The following is a 17369-nucleotide window of genomic DNA, read 5'->3' as shown; positions in this document are numbered from 1 at the left end:
TCAAGCAGTCTCCACACTGTCAGCATGGAGACCAATGTGGGGCTCAAACTCACAAACCATGAGACCATGACCCGAGATGAAACCAAGAGCTAGACGCTCAACTGACTGAACCACCTAGGTCCCCCAAAACAACACAATTTTAAGAAACTGCACTTACGATCTAAAAGTGCAGATAACATGGCCTGTTTAGTGTGTGTGTGTGTGTGTGTGTGTGTGTGAGAAGAGGCTAATCTTGTGACAGTTATAAAGGCGTTTATGGTTTACATCACCATACATAAAGCTATTATCCATTAGAAACATGTCCAACATGATTATTGAATTTAAAGCATTTTTGTTTTTATGTCCAAGCTCTACATTAGGGAGAGTTTCAAACTTCCTTTAAAGATATAAAAACATATCTATAATTTTATTTTATTTGCAAGAACACTTAACATGAGACCTTCCCTCTTAACAAACTTTCAAGTGTCCGAGTACTTCACTGTTGACCATAGGTACAATGTTGTATAACAGGTCTCTAGAGGTTGTTCATCTTGCTTAACTGAAATTTTTAGGTAAAATATTTAACTGCCTATTACATAGGATATTCATAAGGATGTCAGTTGTTTAATCTGACCTCGATTAAACATGTCAAAATTTGATTCTAATGATAGATTTGTTGTAAATTTTATGTTAAAGATAGACAAGCAAAAAAAAAGAAAAAAAAAAAAAAGAAAAAAGAAAGAGAGGCATTCCTTCCCAGGCATCAAAATATGCTATAAACCTTTTGTAAATAGAACAGTATGGGATTGCTGCCTAATAGACAACCAAAGAAAGAGAGTAGAAAATTAAAACAGAAATAATTGCATCTGGAAATTTATGCATAATAAAATGTGGCATCAAACTTAGGGGAAAAAGCAGATTTTTAATAAGATGTCTTGGAATATGTGGAGAAGCTTTTGAATTGTATTTTTTCCTCAGAATTATGCCAGGATAAATTCTCCATGCATAGTGTACTAGAGAAAATCCTGGGTAAATTACTTTATAAGATGAAAGAGGGAGAATTTTTTATGACTGACTTTAAATCCTGAAGCAATGAGGAAAATATATTGATGAATTTAATTTTTAATATATGTATATGATTATATGTACATGCAAATATGTTTATAATGTATATACAATATGTATTATAATATATATCATATATCATAACATATATATTATATACATAAACATCAATATTTATTTTATATATATATATGCACTATAAAACATGCCATAACCAAAGTAAAATGACAAAAAAACAGGAAAAATTAGCAATTTTATCTCACATAGAATTCATCTTCCTATCAATAACTCATAAAAATGAAGAGAAAATGACCAATTATTCATAAAAATGGACTAGAAATATAAACAGAAAGTTTACAGAATAAGCAATTCAAGTCGTCCTTACCAAATGAGAAGAAGAAACCAAAATTAAATGTAAACTAAATCTATATTGAGATATTATTTTTCACCCATAAGACAGGCAAAAATTCAGAAGTTTGACAGTATGTTCTGTTGGAGAGGCTCTCGGTAAATGGTCATTCTCATCCTTTGAGGGTGGGAATATAAAGTATATTGCCCAGAGTGAAAATGCTAAACCAAAACGCTAAATTCAGTGTTTAAAAAAAACTTTCCTAATTCAGTAGGTGAGTGGGCATTTCAGGAAATGCTGAGGCCTCTACCTTAATTCTGATCAGTGTCATAATTTTAAATGTCAGTACAGTCTAGTTCATGTGTTATGTAGTTTTCCTGAATTTTCTTGAGCAGCATCTTTGGACTTTTTGAAACCAGAAAACTAAGTGAAAAAGTTAAATTTACTTTTATTTTTCATAATGAAGTTGAATATTTATCATACATTTATTTGTTATTTGTAGTTCCTTCAATAAAAATGACTTCCAACGGGGGGGGGGGGGGGGAGAGTTATTCCATTTAAAATTTATCTACAAGGGGCACCTGGGTGACTCAGTCAGTTAAGCAGTTGAGTGTCCGACTTCAGCTCAGGTCATGATCTCTCAGTTCGTGGGTTCAAGCCCCGCATCAGCCTCTGTGCTGACAGCTTGGAGCCTGGAGCCTGCTTCAGATTCTGTGTCTCCCTCTCTCTCTGCCCCTCTCCTGTTTGCACTCTGTCTGCTGTCTCTCTCTCTCTCTCAAAAATAAAGATTAAAAAGTTTTTTTGGAATAAAAAATAAAATGTCTATGATCAGGATTTAAATATATAAGACAGGCTGATGAAGTAGAGTGAGGAAAACCCTACTTTATAGGTAAAGGCAATGAGCTCCCCAGGGAGAAAAATCAGGGGTACCAAAAGACAGTGTTGCAGAACATAACCTATCACAGCCTATCCTCCACTCACAAGTGCACACAAGTGAAGGCAAACACACACACACACACACACACACACACACTCACATAAGTTACACTAAAAAACCAAACACTGTTACATCAATAGAGAAGATGAAGAACTCTTCCTGGGAGATAGTGGATAAAGCAGGGGAGAGAGAGAGAGAGGGAGATTTTTAGGGGCACCAGAGATCAAGGTCAGGTCAACATCACTGTGGGCAGCTTAAATAGAACAGCTTTGTTGGTGGGATTGAAGCATCAAGTGGCTTAAAGGAAGAATGCATGGAAAAGAAGACCAGAGAACAGCAGTGCTGCAAACACATACCTGGGAACATCAGAGGTTAAGGGAAGGCTCAGCACTTCCAAGGTGTGCATGGGCACTTCATGGCAGTGGAAGCAAAGGGCATCAGCTAGAGCAAAGAAAAGTGGAAGCAGAGATGGTGATACATATATCCTCCTGCTCTTCGTTGGCGGCTCCTAGAGACGCCAGCGGTCCTGCCACCTGGTGGATGAGAGCTATGGTTCCGCTGAAGACAGGGTCCAGTGAGGCTTAGCGCACCTCTGCACCTTCCTATTTGAAATATGCATAAATTTATTCACCCACTTATTAGGTTTCATTTGTTTCATCAGTCAGTATATATTGTACAGTGATTACCTACCAGGCAGTGTTCTAAGTCCCAGTAATGACATACTGATGGATCAATGGGACACAACAGAAGTTAGAAACAAGGTCGCATATAGGAGCAGTCGGTTTTTGAGAAAGATGCCAAAGTAATTTCATGGCGAAAGAATAATCTTTTTTTTTTATTTTTTAAAATGTTTATTTATTTTTGAGAGAGGGAGACAGAGACAGAGACAGAGTGTGAGTGTGAGTGGGGGAAGGAAAGAGAGAGAGGGAGACAGAATCCAAAGCAGGTTCCAGGCTGGAGCTGTCAGCACAGAGCTCGACACCGGGCTCGAACTCACGAGCCGTGGGCCTGAGCCGAAGTTGGACTCTTAACTGACTGATCCATCCAGGTGCCTCAAGAATAGTCTTTTTTAGCAATGGTGCTAGAACAACCATCCGGATAGCCATCAGGAAAAACAATTCACCTTGACCGTTGCCTCACACCATATTAAAAAATGAACTCCAGGGGGCGCCTGGGTGGCTCAGTCGGTTGAGCATCCAACTTTGGCTCAGGTCATGATCTCACAGTTCGTGGGTTCGAGCCCCACATCAGGTTCTGTGCTGACAGCTCAGAGCCTGGAGCCTGCTTCAGATTCCGTGTCTCCCTCTCTCTCTGCCTCTCCCCCTCTTGTGCTCTGTTTCTCTCTCTCTTCTCTCTCTAAAAAATAAATAAACGTTTAAAAAAAAAATGAACTCCAAATGGATCATGGACCTAAATTCAAATGCTAAAACAATCAAACTTCTAGAAGAAAACTTGACTACCTGACACATGGGCAGAAAAGACATAAACCATAAGAGAACAAATGATAATTACAGTTCTTTCAAACAAAACGATTTGTGGTTTGAAATACACTATTAAAGAAAGGAAGATGTAAGCCACACCGTGACTGGAAGAAAACAATCGCAAGTCATATAAGTGAGAATAACACGTGTCTAGAATATCTACTTCTGTAACTAAAAACCAAGGAAACAATCCAAAAAATGAAGAATATATTGAAGAGACACTTCAGAAGATGTAAGTTGCTAATAAAGACATGGGAAGATGCTCAGCATTGTTAGTCATCAGGGAGCGCACAGTAAGACCACAGCAAGATACAACTATGTGTGAGCTCAAATGACTCACATTAAAGAGACTGACAAGTGTCGAGTGGTGCTGAGGACGTGGAGAATTCAGAACACCTATGGATGTCTCGGGGGTATGTAAAATGCTAAGCCCACTTGAAGAAGAACAGGCTGGTTGGGGCACCTGCATGGCTCAGTTGGCTAAGCGTCTGACTTCAGCTCAGGTCATGATCTCACGGTTCGTGAGTTCAAGCCCTGCGTCGGGCTCTGTGCTGACAGCTCAGGGGCTGGAGCCTGCTTTGGATTCTGTGTCTCCCTCTCTCTATCTGTCCCTCCCTCACTCACACTCTGTCTCTGTCTCTGTCTCTCTCTCTCAAAAGTAAATAAACATTAAAAAAAAAAACAGGTTGGCAACTTGTGAAGAAAGTGAAACGTGAACGTATCACAGGGCCCACCAATTCCACTCCTATCTATTCGAGAGAAGTAAAATGTGTGTGCACACGAAGACTTACACGTCAACATTCACTGCAGCCTCTGTTTGTAATACCTCCAAAAATGGAAACAACCCCCAAGTCCATCAACACATGGAAAGGTATATATCCAAAAAATGGAATAATATTCAGTAATAAAAAGAAACGAGTGACACTGCGTGGGAGAATCTCAATCGTGGGAGAATCTCAAGTACCCGTGCTGAGCAAAAGACATTCGGCACAAAGGAATACATACTGCATGATTCCAATTTTGTGATACTTTGTTAAAAAGAAAACCTAATCCGTAGAAGCAGATACCAGACCAGGGTTATCTAGGCCTTATGATTTTGAAGAAAAGGACGACAAAAGGACCCAAGAAAACTTTTTAGATGAGTGGAAATATTATATAACTTGAGTAGGTGGTTACCATGTACGAGTATACCTTTATCAATACTCATTGAACAGTGAATTTTAAATGGCTGCATTTTCCTACATGCAAATTATCTTCAAAAATGTTTACTAGCAAGAACACATTCTTACACTTTAGAAAATGCTGGTAATAATGCTCATTAAGTTAAGTTCTGTCTCCCAATGCCCCAAACTAAGTAGTTACATTTTACGTACACAGCAAAAAATCATTTTGGCCAAAATGTAGTAAATAGGTTTTAGCATTTTGGCAATTTTTAAGCCATTGGCCTCTCTTGCTAAACTGAAATGTATGTATGTAGCCCATGGATTATAGATCAAAGACCTATGTTTTGCCATTGGTTGGAGATGCTATTATCCTAGGTTTTAAAAAATTAAGTTATAACTTTGGGGTTTAGAAAACATTCATAAATCAAATGTTCAAAATAGGAAAAAAACGTTATCTAAGTGTTGTTTTAAAGGAATTTTTGTAAGTCATTTATACTTTTCTGCCAATAATTTAACCAGTTATAGTCAAGTAAGTCACACAGTTTTACATGGTATCCTGTGATAATAAACTTACGATGAAAGTTTCTGTGTATTTTATATTATTTTATGTTCTATATTTATGTTTGTTATCTAATGTCCAACAATAAATGACTGGTTGTGTAAATTCCTTAATAAACTTATTTTTGGGACACCTAGGGGGCTCAGTCCGTTCAGCAAGCATCAGACTCTTGATTTCAGTTCAGGTCAAGATCTTGCAGTTGGTGAGTTCAAGCTTGGGGCCTGCTTGCAATTCTCTCTTTCCCTCTCTCTCTGTCCCTACCCCGCCTGTTCTCTCTCTCTCTCTCAAAATAGATACATAAATAACTTAAAAAAAACTTGTTTTTACCTTTTACAAATAATAACAACCATGTCACCACAACAAAAGTTTTATAGTATGACACTGAGTGAAGAAAAAGCAAAATACAAAATAATATGAGTCTAATAATGATTGCATGAATTAATATATATATTAATAAAGACTATATATATATTAGTAAAGACCTTTAAGAAATGGCCTTTAAGAAAGGCCTTTAAGAAATGATTAGGTCACCAGGGTGCTGCCTCCATGCATGGAATTAGTGCCCTTTTATAGAAAAGACTCCCAGAGAGCTCCTTTCTTCATTTCTCCATGGGAAGACACAGGGAGAAGACAGCCATCTATGAACTAGAACAGGTTCTCCCCAGGACAAGGCATGTGCCTGTGCCTTGATCTTCGACTTCTCAGCCTCCCAGACTGGGAGAGAAATTTCTGTTGTTTATAAACCACCCAGCCTCTGATAATTTTGTGACAGTAGCCTGAATGGACTGAGACAGTGTTATGCCATTTTTATCGAGGAAATGACACTGAATGTAAAATTCCTGGTAGACAGTAGCACTCAAGGAATGTTGGTTTCTTTCAACTTCCAGAAGCTTGGAAACATGAAGTCAAGTTTGATAGTAATGAATCAGGGTTCGATTCGTCTGGAGCAGATTAATGGCTCTATGGTCTTGGGTATGTTATCTCAACCATCTGAACTTCAGTTTCCTAAGCCATGGATTGAGGCTAAAAACAGCATTGACGACAGAATGCCATTGTGAGGATTAGATGAAACAAGGTACTTAGCAAGGTGCGTAGCACACAGCGCTCAATAAATGCTATTTAAGAGCAATAATAATAATAATAATAGCAATGGTATTGACTGGGAAATGACTGGGAAAGAGTTTTCCAATGCTATCTCACCATGTGCTTGAAATTAAATAGGGATTAGGGATATCATAATCATAATTTCCCTCAAAGGTTAACATTTCATTGGTGTTTAGGAAGAACCATCTGGTGGTTGCAGTTCAATACTTTATTAGATGTAGCATAATAAGAGGCCTACATGTTGAATCAAATTCAATAACATGTCCCCTTATCTTTTGATTGGGAAGTTATTAGAAGCTATCTCTGATAAAATACTTCATGTAATATGTCAGGTAATGGCATGATTATCATTTGCCTTGCATACAATTCTGGGCAATCCTATAGGGATAATTTGCATTTTGGGGCAGACTATTTTGACATTTTTTGACATTTTTAGACCATAAGGATGTAAATTTCCAAATGGTAAATAGCTGTGTTTTTAAAATTTATTTCTATGTTCCCAGCTTAGATCTCTTTGTTGAAATGAGGCCTCTGCTCGCAGCCAATGATCAATATGTTCCTATCTGCCTCTTTGTTCTTCGAAAGTTTTGTGTGATCTTGGGGCACTAGGGTGGCTCAGTCAGTTAAACATCCAACACCTGATTTTGGCTCAGGTCATGATCTCATGGCTCTTGAGTTTGAGCCCACATTGGGCTCCATGCTGACAGCTTGGAACCTGCTTGGGATTCTCTTTCACACTCTCTCTCTGCCCCTCCCTTGCTCAGACTCTCTCTCTCTTATTTTATTTTATTTTATTTTATTTTATTTTATTTTATTTTATTTATTTATTCTGAGAGAGAATAAACTTTAAATAAATAAACTTAAAAAAACCCCCAAACTTTAAAAGTGTTGTGTGATTTTGACCAAATTTGGTGATTGAGTAGAATAACAGAACCCTAGGGTCACCTGGGTGGCTCATTCAGTTGAGCATCTGACTGTAGATTTAGGCTCAGGTCATGATCCCAGGGTTGTGGGGTCCAGTCCTATGTTGGGCTCCATGCTACGATTCTCTCTGTCCCTCTTCCCCTCTCCTGCTGGCCCCGCTCTCTAAAAAAATAATAATAATAAAGAACCCTAAAAGAAGAAATTATGTAAGAGATCCTATATTGTCACCATCCCAGTTTACAGATGAGGAAAATGAGCCTCCGAAATGTTTCATAATAGTTCCTGACCATACCAAACATTCTGGCTCATGATGGTGTACTACATATGGAAAGAAAGGCAACGTAAACTCACTGTGGTTGAGCTCCTGACCATGAACCCGGAAAGATAAGCAGCAGCCTAAGCTTCCCAGTGGGTTGATGTCTTGTGATTTGCAATGCATTTTAATGAAATTTTGCAGGAGTTAAGGACCAAAATGCATCATATGAAAAAGTGGCTACCTATTATGTTCAGACAAAGAAAAATTATACCTAAGATTAGTGGATGTGCTCTGGGTGTTAGTCAAAGTGATTTTATAAATTTTTATGACACTTGAACAAATGCACTTGCATAGTCACTACATCAGCATATTTCAACCTGCAGCATACCCCTGGCCAGGTGGCTTCATCATCCCCACTCGGGCTTCAAGAAATCGATGTTCGTGATGTCTAGTCTCAGAGTTCCAGAGCTCGCAATTTTCGGGAGGCTCAGAGTCCTCCTGTCTTTACAGACTAAAGAAAACTCATCAAAACCATAGGAATGATTCACAGCTTTCATTGTCATCGTTATCAGTTTATTACGATCATTCCTGGAGGTGAAGAGGTAATGCTACCTTAAACACAAGATTTCTCCTGCAATGAGCGTTCTGATGGGACAACTAAGATTTAAAAAGCAATTTATTGCAACCACAACTGTGGCTCTTGGTCTCATTGGACACTACCACCTAAGGAAGGTTCTGGAGAGAGAAGATATTTCTTACTATGCATAAGGCAGAATTTATATCCATTTTTCTCTCTTGGCTCTTAAAAAAAGAAAATCCTGAGAGAGAGAAAGAGAATCCCAAGCAGGCTCCATGCTGTCGGTGCAGAACATGACATGGGGCTCGAACTCACAAACCGTGAATTCATTGATTTGACCTGATATCCAGTTGAAAGCTTAACCGATTGAGTCACCCAGGCATCCCAAACCTTTCACTGCTATAAAGTCATCCTAAAAGCAGAAAGTCCTTTGAATTTGGCAGCCATGTTGGTTTTCCCAGGGTGCATGTATATGTGTGGTGGGGGTGGGGGCATGCTGTGTGCGAATTCAGGCATTCCTGAAGAAGCAGAGGAGAGATTGAAGGGAAAATTGGGTCCTAGCCATGTGATCTGAGCCCCAAATCAAGGTTTATGTTCCTTCTTTCCCCATTTTCTTTCTCCTCAGGCAGGGGCAGGGAGCATGTAAGTCAGTATCAGTTAGTGATGGCTTTTCTGATATTTGGAAGAAACAAAGTCTAACAGAAATGTGCACAGGAGAAAGGTGCACACTGAAAGGTAATATACCAGCCTGCTCCCCAAAGTTACTTACAGATGGTATTTTTATATTTTGCCTTAGCTATTCAATCTCTTACTTCAGGAATATTTTATGTCATTATAATTATTTCTTTGAATATTAGTAACAACCAATATAATCACTATGGCATAATTACTCAATGTTATTATCGACTTCTTTTTGTGTCACAACCTCAAGAACTTTGTTTCTGATGTCCCTGTCCAGGGCCTCAGTATTACCCGGTGGACCCTTCCCCAGTTTTCGGGTCTGATCTGCCCAAGCAGGGATTGTATAGATAATGTCATTAGGAAAAAAGCAAACCTTGGATCTAAATTAAAGTTAGTTTACATTGATCTTTTTTTCCCTTTAAACTAGCATTTCCTCTCCCCCCTATAACTACACTCCTTTTTTTCTTTGCTTCCATGAAATACGGAAAATATTGAGCCACAATTAACAAATGGTTACTCATATATAATGACTTGGAAAATTAATTAATGCTAAATAAATACATGTGCTGAATACAACGTGATATGGTCACAATATTTCCATTGCAGCCTACATATCCAGGCAATTTGAATATTCTCTTCTCCCCCTACCTTCCCATCCCAGCCCCACAAGTAAACAACCAAGTAAATAAATAACCTGCGCAGAACTTGCCAAGTTTTGATTCCTGCTTTAAACAAATTAAACCTTCAGACTGTTTGACATTTGTCTATCCCCCATCTTGATAAGGATAAGCCGTGGGAAACCAGCTTTTTTTTACCGCAGGATTTGACGACAGTGATTCAAACCATTTGTAGAACTATCTTTATCAGCTTTAGCTGAAATTAACTATTACTGCTTGCTGTGAAGTCAAGGCAATCAGCCTCTGCGAATGACACAATATTACACAGTATGCCATAAAATTCTACCCGAGAACTAGGGTGCAGTGATAGCAAATGGCAGCAAAACTCTGCCATGTTCAAAAATTGTTCAGATTAGTAAAACTGTTATCCAGTTTTCTTTTTGATTCCTGGTTGATTGACGTGGAGATCAGGTTTAAGCCTTGAAGCACTCAGAAACCACAAGGCAAGCAGACTGCCTCCCGAGAGAATTGAGGCATTTTTGCAAACTATTTCCAAATGGTGCACCTCAGTTAACCCTGCTTAAAATGCAACCTATTTTAGCAGGTGGAAGCGGTTTAGTCCCGCATACTTTCTCTGTCAAGTGTCCGCAAAATGATTTTGAATCACAAGTGCCACAAAGCACAGCAAACGTCACCAATTAGGGATTAAAATATCACATTTAGCAGATGTTTGAGTGTTTGCCCAACAAGGGCCCAGAATTTTACCTGAGATTAAACTTCAATTTAATCTCATCACTCCGGTGAAATGAAATCAGTGCCCAACCCCTCCCCCCGGCCGATGAGTGATGTGGATTTCTACCTGTTGCAAAGGTATTGCTTATCCCAAATTTGCCAGATCATGAGATTTACCTGGAATGTCTGTTAATAAAAATAATCTCTCTGGATTACCCATGTAAGAATCTCCAAGAGATGTGCCAGGGAATTAGTAGCTTTTCCAAGGGACCCAGGAGACATATTTAGGACAACCCACCCCAGAAAATCAAAACACGTGTCGTCTTAAGGATTCCTCACTAAAAGACAGAGAATGACTAAATTCTTATCCAACCCCAGCACAAAGAAAGAGCTTTAAATTGCAGCATGCAAAATGAAGGTTCATGACTTCTTTTTAAATGGGTAAGATAATTATTCAGATGTGACCACTTTACATACATTTCAGATCTTGAAAGTCTAAGCTCATCAAACACAACGATAGAGTTATCATAAAATAATTACTAATTTCAAACGGAATAGTTCAGCAAGTTGCACACTTCCCGTGCTGTCTGCAAAAACTGGCAGAAACCAGAATAAGGACTAAGCCAAAACACTAAACATTGGTTAAAAAAATGTATATAGCATGTGTAGAAAAGAAGAAAATAATTCAACAAGCGGAAGAACTTACATTTAAGAGAATAGAGTTTCAGAAAAGCAGGTGAAATAGACTTTACAGGAGAAACTGTACCACTAAATAACAACATATGTACCACTAAAATAACAACAATAGATCTCAGAAATGAAAATGCGAACCTTGAAATAATCACAGCAACTAATCTCAGGATTAACTTGCACTTTCAATACAGAGCTGAACTAATCTGCCGTATTTTTTTCTCCAAGTTTTTTATTTAAATTCCAGTTCTTTAACATACAGTGTAATATTAGTTTCAGGTATAGAATTTAGTGATTCATCGCTTATATACAACACCTGGTACTCATCACAGCACGTGCCCTCAATAACCATCACCCATTTACCCCATCCCTCTCCCCCACCCCCACCATCTTCCCTCTGGTAACCATCAGTTTGTTCTCAAGAGTTAAGAGTCTGTTTCTTGGTTTGCCTCTCTTTCCCACCCCTTTTTGCTCATTTGTTTTGTGTCTTAAGTTCCACATATGAGTGAAATCGTACGGTATTTGTCTTTCTCTGACTGATTTATTTTGCTTGGCATAATACTTTCTAGCTCTATCCACATCATTGCAAAAGGCAAGATTTCATTCTTTTATGGTTGAATAATATTCCATTCTGTATATATACCACATCTTCTTTATCCATTCATCCATTCGATGGACATTTGGGCTCTTACCATAATTTGGCTATTGTTAATAATGCTGCTATAAATATTGGGGTGCATGTATCCCTTTGAATCTCTTTAAAAGCAGCCAACAGAAGTTTACAAGATGGGAAATACAAAAGACAACATAAAAGTCATGGAGAATAGTTCTAGTATATCTGACATCCATCCAATAGGAATTGCAGTAAGAGAACCTAGGGAGAATTAAAATAAGGAGATGGTAAAATAATGATAGAAAAATTGATCCAGAATAGAAGTACTACATGAATCTCCAGTTTGAAAAGGGGCATTGAGTGCCAAGCCAAATGAATAAGTCATTCTCTCCCAAACAAACAAAAATACATAACAAAAATGTACAAAACCTAAATAAATTTGGGTGAAGTTTCAGAGTACTAATCAATCAAACAAAAAACAAAGCTAAACATTTCACTAAGTCAAACACACAAATACAAAACAAAGTGTCTTAAAGTGAAATAGGAATTTGCTTGACATCATACTTTAATTGGCACTACTAAAAACTGTAATAGAATTGATAAAAATATCTTCAAAGTCTTTAAGGATTATAGTTTGGAGCTTATTATTCTATGCTCTGCCAGATAATTTCTCAGATACCACTGCAATGTAAAATGAGACAATACCAGGAATATGGGTGTCCTGGATAATATATCTGTAGTCTTTCTTTGAAAGGAATACTGGAAGGCATAATCAATAAGAACTTACATGGCACATGGTAAGAATAAAGAATATATAGAAAGCCATGGATATAAAAAAAAAAAATCTAAGTGCAAGTAAATATTGATTTTTTGAAGAGAGTGATAATAATCTGAGAGAACCTCAGGAGAGCAGAAATAGTAATTCAGCATAGAAAATTAGGCTGAGTCCTGATTGACTCAGGAAGAAGATTTTGCTAGACTAACTCTAAAGTTTGCTTAGAAATATATTTATTTCTTAAATTTCTGGGTAATAATTAAAAATAGAAAAAAAATCATTCTAAATCAGTCCTTATAAAATGAGAGAATGGGCTAAATTTGCCTATTTGGAAGCAGGGTTTAAGGTTTGGTGATGAAAAAAATCCAGCCCTACACCAAACAGCTATTTACGGTCACCTAAACAAAGCAATGGGGGACAGAGGAGGGATATATACCAAGCAAATAAACAGCATAGGAGTAGCAATATTTACTTCATAAAAAAAATAGAATTCATGGTTTTGAAAGAGAAAAGAAGCAATATTTTGAGCTGATGGAAGGAACAATGTGCCAAGAAAAATAAGGTATTGATCAACAAAAAGGAGAAAGAAGGGAGTGTAAAGCCCGTTTATTAAAAGATATTCAATTTTTTAAATTTCTTTTTAATGTTTTTATTTATTTTGGAGAGAGAGAGAGAGAGAGAGAGAGAGAGACAAAATCCAAAGCAGCCTCCAGGCTCTGAGCTGTCAGTGAAGAGCCTGACAGCAGGGTGAACTGCAAGATCATGATCTGAGCCAAAGTTGGTTGCTTTATCTACTTAGCCACCCAGGTTCCCCAAAGATATTTGATTCTAAGTGATAATTGGATTAATAATGATATATGAAACATAGTTTAGAACGGTGTTATAAAAAACGTGAACAATACCTGACACGAACCTTTGGAATGGGGCCAAAGTGGTACTCAGAGGAAAAGTCATAGTCTTAAAATTAGATACAACCATACAGCAATGAAAATGCATGATTGGAAATTATGAACATGGATGAATCTCACAAACAAAATGTTGAGCAGAAAAAGTTGGACACATTACATGTGCTATGATTCCATTCTTGTAAAGAATAAACCCAACAAAACAATAACAATAACCTAAGCTATTAGAAGTCACAATACTGGATTTTCTTTGTGCTGTGCGTGTGGGAACAAAGACCCGGGGGGTGGGAATCTCTGGTAATATTCTATTTCTCCATCTGTGGGTTCGTTTCGCAGTCGTGTTCAATTTGTGGAGCAAAATAAAGCCATGCTCTGAAGACATCCATGCTCATTTTTATATACAAATATCACTAAAAAAGCAATTAAAAAGTAAATTTAACTAGCTTTCACCTCTTGAGTCTGGGAAAACTACAGCAAAAGTATCGCCGATGTCAATTTAGGAGAACAGAAGGCAAAAATTATGAAAATTAATGTAAAGGGTGTCCATCAACATTTTCCTAGCCATCCTAATTCTTGATATCTAGTCTAAAATGCACTTGCACATCTGCATACAAAATAAGGTTTCCGGATAAGATACAGGGTGCTCATTAAATATGAATTTCAGATAAACAATGTTTTTTTTTTTCTTTTGGATACATAGGTTCCTTTTTTTTTTTTTGAGTTGATAAATCTGGTAACCGTAGGGATGGTATCTATGGGCATTCATGGCAGCATTATTGGTAATAATGGAAAGAATTGATTACCAATCTAAATGTTTGTTGGTAGCCAGATAATTACACGGCATACATAGATGGTGTATCCATACCAAGAAATGTTATGAACCAGTCAAGGTCATAGGAATGAAGAAATTGAAGTTGTGCTACAGGTACAGCCACAGACAAAATCACCAAAGATATTTTACGTTCTATTTATTTAAGTGACTTCTACACCCAACATGGGGCTCGGAGCCACCACCCTGAGATCAAGAGTCACATGCTCTTCTGACTGAGCCAGCCAGGTGTCCTCCAAGATATTTTTAAAGAAAAAAACAAATGAAAGATAAAACCCAGTCACAAACCAGTATTACGTAGTTTGCATGAATCCAGATTGGTTGTGTGCATGCACACAGAAAAAGACCTGAGGCATACCCAAACTCCATTAATGTGAGTGTTTGCTTCTCTTGAGGAGAAAGTGGCCATTGGTGGCCTGGGGGAAAGTGGTCGTGGCAATTATGTAAAGGGCACTTGGGTGTTATTTGTAATTGTTTTGTTTGTTTATTTTTACAAAGAGACCATATTCACATATTTTTGGGGGAGAAATAAATTACATATTATTCTTACCAGAAATACAAATAAACCCAAGCAATGGGATTAATAAAACACTTATTTTTTTTAACAGGAAGCCAGGTAGTATTATATAAGCTTGTAATAACAAAATGGCACTTCAAATAAAGGACAGCTTTAAATAAACCAGCACTGACTCCTTGAGAATAAAACTATGACTGTCCATACACTATTCCTGGCCAGTGTGTTCTTATTTGCACTTCACCTTTTGGGGTGAGAAAACAAAGATACGGCTAATCAAAGAAATGAGCTACTTTGAATGTGACCCGGGAAGCTCATCAGAGAGAGTTCTGTCTAGTAAATTACCTTGTGTCTTTTTCCACATATTTGGGAAGCTATAACTGTTAGATCAGAAGCCTGATGGGAATGAATTATCACCACTCCAAAGTAAAACATCAAATGGAAAGAAGATTTACGCAGCAGTTCAACTATAGGAAACAAGATAAATGCAAATTATTTATTGATAAACTATCTTGATTCAGTGCCAATGTTGTAAATAAGCAGAGAGAAGAAGTCTCAAGATTTGAAGGCACAAACTCGAAGGTTCAGAGAATCATCATTTCCATGTGGAGCTCAGAGCCTTTTACAGGATTCAGTTGCGAATTTTTTCTTTTAGGAACATTTTACTGACGGTTCACAACTAAGTACTGAGAACTGTCTCTGTGTTGTGGATTTAGCAGTGAACAAATCAGGAATAAACCTGTTCCTCATCTTCTTGAAATGCCTAGTGGTGATGTCTTTCAAGTAAATATTAATCATATTAATAATGATGTTTTTGAAAAGTCTCACCACCTGTCAGGCTGATCTGTTCCTACAAAGGGAATAACCACACCCCATATTGAAAATAGTATTCATGCTTGAGTTGCCAGAGTGAGAGAGGAGAGCCAGGATATCAGAGGGGTTAAGCAGAAAGATCTTTTTGATCCAAACCACTGTTCATATGGGCATGGCTCAGTGCTATGCTATGCTAAGCAAGCAGTGGTCTTAAAGCCACAAGATTAGATGCCATCTGAAATAAGTACCTGTCAATTTACCTCTCTTGCCTTATTACCCGGTAAAGTACTATCTGATTTGAAGGGTTTTTGTGAATCCTGACATTATATAATGCATATCAAATTACCTTGAAACATACAAAAGAGTACACAAAGAGATTATGTTATTTTGAATCTATGGGCTTTCTTCCTAAGTCCTTTTCCTATTGAAATCTGCTACTTTAACTCGGCTATGGATTGTGCATGTAAATGCACCCATTAGAAGAAAGATTTGTAAATGGAAACAGTTCTTTAATTTTTTTTTTTTTTTAACTTACTGGCTATAGCAAGCAAGAACCCTCTTAAGATGGGGTATCTTTTTAACTCCAGCTGTGCGTTTATATTGAAAAGGAATCTGCCCCGAGGATCGTAGTTGCATACACACATAGCACGTTAATGTTTATTTATGGGGTCTTGGCGAATTCTCGTAGAACCATTTTAACGCCAACTCAAAATTGTTGAACCAAACATTCTTTTACTTAGACAAATAGCATAATTCACTAGCATGAACACGAAAATATCCTTTCCAAATTCAATCGCCTTAGGACGAAGTATATATTTTAAACCCCTAAAGCACTCAACCGGTTTTATAAAGAACTCTACTACTACCCCTGACAAAACATTACCAAGCACATCACCCACCAATTTAGGGTCCTAAAATCCCATTTACAAGAATAAGTACCTAGACCAGAGCAATTACAAGGCGATGGAGGTATTCAATAGGCTACATTTTGCCACTTTTAGTCACTCTTTCTCCTTCTTCCTCTTGCCCGTGAATGCCTGCGAATTGGGAATTAAAGCAGGTAAGTGTTCCTTCTGGGGCACAGCGCAGGTGTTTCGCTGCCAGGCCACGGTGACATGTGACCACTCAAGTTTTGTAATAGCTAGTCCAGAATTACAGCGTTTCTTGGGCAATACACTGGCACCCTCGAAAATGACTTTTCGACAGAAAGCTCAGGCTTTACAAAGGCCGAACTGGAATGAAAGACTGAGGATATGTTTGAAAACTTGGTACTCTCACAATAAATGACATAATCAAATGTAAAAGGGGTTCTTCCTGAACCGCTCCAGCACCTGCTACATCAAGGGCAAAGTTATTTATGATGCAAACAAATGCACTTAGGGACTTGCTGGTTTATTTAGGTGCTTGGGGTACCTACTAAGCACTACGGAGTAGGTCTTGAGGGACTGAAATGTAAACAGAAACGATCAAGTCTAGACCAGCGTTCCTAACCAAGAGTGTCATTAATAAAACTTGTGGCACTGCAATGGAACACCACCGAATCCAATTTAACTATGACGTGGAATGACCTTCAAGGTGTTGTTTGCTTCTAAGGTCATATATTCCTACCCAAGGAAATCTGCAAAGTATGATATTTATGTTCCAGAAAGACATGGCAGACCTCGCACAAATCAACTTCCAACGACCCACTTGGTGTCTTTCTAACACTGCACAGGAAATCCTAATTCGTTTGAAACTTCAATTAGTATTTGTCTGGGTGAGTATCTGATGTACTATTACTTAAACTAATTCCCCTGCCAGGTCTTT

This window comes from Panthera onca, chromosome B3 (genome assembly GCF_046562875.1).
Source record: "Panthera onca isolate mPanOnc1 chromosome B3, mPanOnc1 haplotype 2, whole genome shotgun sequence".
Taxonomy (NCBI): domain Eukaryota; kingdom Metazoa; phylum Chordata; class Mammalia; order Carnivora; family Felidae; genus Panthera; species Panthera onca.
The sequence above is the reverse complement of the archived record's forward strand: the minus strand, read 5'-3'. Positions refer to the sequence as shown.